Source organism: Megalopta genalis, unplaced genomic scaffold (genome assembly GCF_051020955.1).
Source record: "Megalopta genalis isolate 19385.01 unplaced genomic scaffold, iyMegGena1_principal scaffold0084, whole genome shotgun sequence".
Classification (NCBI taxonomy): domain Eukaryota; kingdom Metazoa; phylum Arthropoda; class Insecta; order Hymenoptera; family Halictidae; genus Megalopta; species Megalopta genalis.
The window spans coordinates 520,001-522,812 of record NW_027476153.1 but is presented as its reverse complement, the minus strand read 5'-3'; the positions used below and the strand labels follow the sequence as shown (position 1 = coordinate 522,812).

At 47.6% G+C, this 2,812-nt stretch overlaps 1 non-coding gene across 1 annotated transcript; it reads left to right on the top strand.

Moving 5' to 3' along the window:
* Positions 1-1,921, top strand: LOC143262061 (small subunit ribosomal RNA). Its single transcript, XR_013036015.1, has one exon. It is a non-coding gene; the product is annotated as a small subunit ribosomal RNA (ribosomal RNA).
* Positions 1,922-2,812: the final 891 nt, after the last annotated feature.

The window sequence follows — 2,812 nt, the reverse complement described above, 5'->3', positions numbered from 1 at the left end:
TCCCTGGTTGATCCTGCCAGTAGTCATATGCTTGTCTCAAAGATTAAGCCATGCATGTCTCAGTACATGCCGTATTAAGGTGAAACCGCGAATGGCTCATTAAATCAGTTATGGTTTCTTAGATCGTACTAAAATTTACTTGGATAACTGTGGTAATTCTAGAGCTAATACATGCAAAACAGAGTTCCGACCAGAGATGGTAGGAACGCTTTTATTAGATCAAAACCAATCGGTGGCGGGTGTTTACACTCGTCCATCGTTTGCTTTGGTGACTCTGAATAACTTTGTGCTGATCGCATGGTCTTATAGCACCGGCGACGCATCTTTCAAATGTCTGCCTTATCAACTGTCGATGGTAGGTTCTGCGCCTACCATGGTTGTAACGGGTAACGGGGAATCAGGGTTCGATTCCGGAGAGGGAGCCTGAGAAACGGCTACCACATCCAAGGAAGGCAGCAGGCGCGCAAATTACCCACTCCCGGCACGGGGAGGTAGTGACGAAAAATAACGATACGGGACTCATCCGAGGCCCCGTAATCGGAATGAGTACACTTTAAATCCTTTAACGAGGATCCATTGGAGGGCAAGTCTGGTGCCAGCAGCCGCGGTAATTCCAGCTCCAATAGCGTATATTAAAGTTGTTGCGGTTAAAAAGCTCGTAGTTGAATCTGTGTGTCACAGTGTCGGTTCATCGCTCGCGGTGTTTAACTGGCATTATGTGGTACGTCCTACCGGTGGGCTTTGCTCTTCACGGGGCGGTCCAACTAATATCCCATCGCGGTGCTCTTCACTGAGTGTCGAGGTGGGCCGGTACGTTTACTTTGAACAAATTAGAGTGCTCAAAGCAGGCTACCTTCGCCTGAATACTGTGTGCATGGAATAATGGAATAGGACCTCGGTTCTATTTTGTTGGTTTTCGGAACCCCGAGGTAATGATTAATAGGGACAGATGGGGGCATTCGTATTGCGACGTTAGAGGTGAAATTCTTGGATCGTCGCAAGACGGACAGAAGCGAAAGCATTTGCCAAAAATGTTTTCATTAATCAAGAACGAAAGTTAGAGGTTCGAAGGCGATCAGATACCGCCCTAGTTCTAACCATAAACGATGCCAGCTAGCGATCCGCCGAAGTTCCTACGATGACTCGGCGGGCAGCTTCCGGGAAACCAAAGCTTTTGGGTTCCGGGGGAAGTATGGTTGCAAAGCTGAAACTTAAAGGAATTGACGGAAGGGCACCACCAGGAGTGGAGCCTGCGGCTTAATTTGACTCAACACGGGAAACCTCACCAGGCCCGGACACCGGAAGGATTGACAGATTGATAGCTCTTTCTTGATTCGGTGGGTGGTGGTGCATGGCCGTTCTTAGTTGGTGGAGCGATTTGTCTGGTTAATTCCGATAACGAACGAGACTCTAGCCTGCTAAATAGACGTAATTATGGTATCTCGAAGGCTCTCGGCTTCTGCCGGTGGGGTTTTTACTACCAACGTACAAACAAATCTTCTTAGAGGGACAGGCGGCTTCTAGCCGCACGAGATTGAGCAATAACAGGTCTGTGATGCCCTTAGATGTTCTGGGCCGCACGCGCGCTACACTGAAGGAATCAGCGTGTGTTCCCTGGCCGAAAGGCCCGGGTAACCCGCTGAACCTCCTTCGTGCTAGGGATTGGGGCTTGCAATTATTCCCCATGAACGAGGAATTCCCAGTAAGCGCGAGTCATAAGCTCGCGTTGATTACGTCCCTGCCCTTTGTACACACCGCCCGTCGCTACTACCGATTGAATGATTTAGTGAGGTCTTCGGACTGGTGCGCGGCAATGTTTCGGCATTGCCGATGATGCCGGGAAGATGACCAAACTTGATTATTTAGAGGAAGTAAAAGTCGTAACAAGGTTTCCGTAGGTGAACCTGCGGAAGGATCATTACAATGTTCCAATATATCTCAAAGAGAGAGGAGAGGAGGAGAGAAAATGAATTCGATTAGTTTGTGGATAAGAATTCATATAAAAAAAAAAGATATTGTTGAGCCCGCCAGATCATTCGTGCGTGATTTACACGGCCAGACGTGTGTACTACACGTATTAGGCCTTTGATCTGCGTTGCGTAGGCCACAACAAATCTTTCAAAGAGAGAGAGATATATGTGTTGTTGGGGTTTGTGATTATGAAGGTGCCCCAATGCACAAAAATATATAAAAATGTACAAAGTTGGGATGTGGTGTGGTGGAGAAGAGTTGGGCCCGACCAGATCATTCGTGCGTGATTTACACGGCAGACGTGTGTACTACACGTATTAGGCCTTTGATCTGCGTTGCGTAGGCCATCTTCCTTCCAAGACACACACGTGTTGGGGTTTGTGTGATTTTATGATAGTGCCTCAACACGGAAAAATAAGCGTACGAGAAGAGTTGGGCCCGACCAGATCATTCGTGCGTGATTTATACACGGCCAGACGCGTATTATATTACACGTATTAGGCCTTTGATCTGCGTTGCGTAGGCCATCTTCTCGATAGAGAGAAAGCCAATGTATTCTTTTTTCTTTCTTTACACACACACACACAGTTGTAGTAGGACAGGGAGGGATGCGAGCGTGCTAATCACGCTTCCTCAAGTCTTCGCTGTGGTGTGTAAAAAAAAAAGAAAAAAAGGAATCGTTGGGAAAGTCCAAAGGACGAAAATATCGGGCAGTCTGAAGATAACTTAATGCTCGTTTACATTGGTATCAAGAGAGACCGGCTTGTGTAGCTCGTTTCAATGCTGTGTCGTTGTCATTGACACCCTACTCTGTTGCGCGCTAGTGGCAGCATGAGCGTGG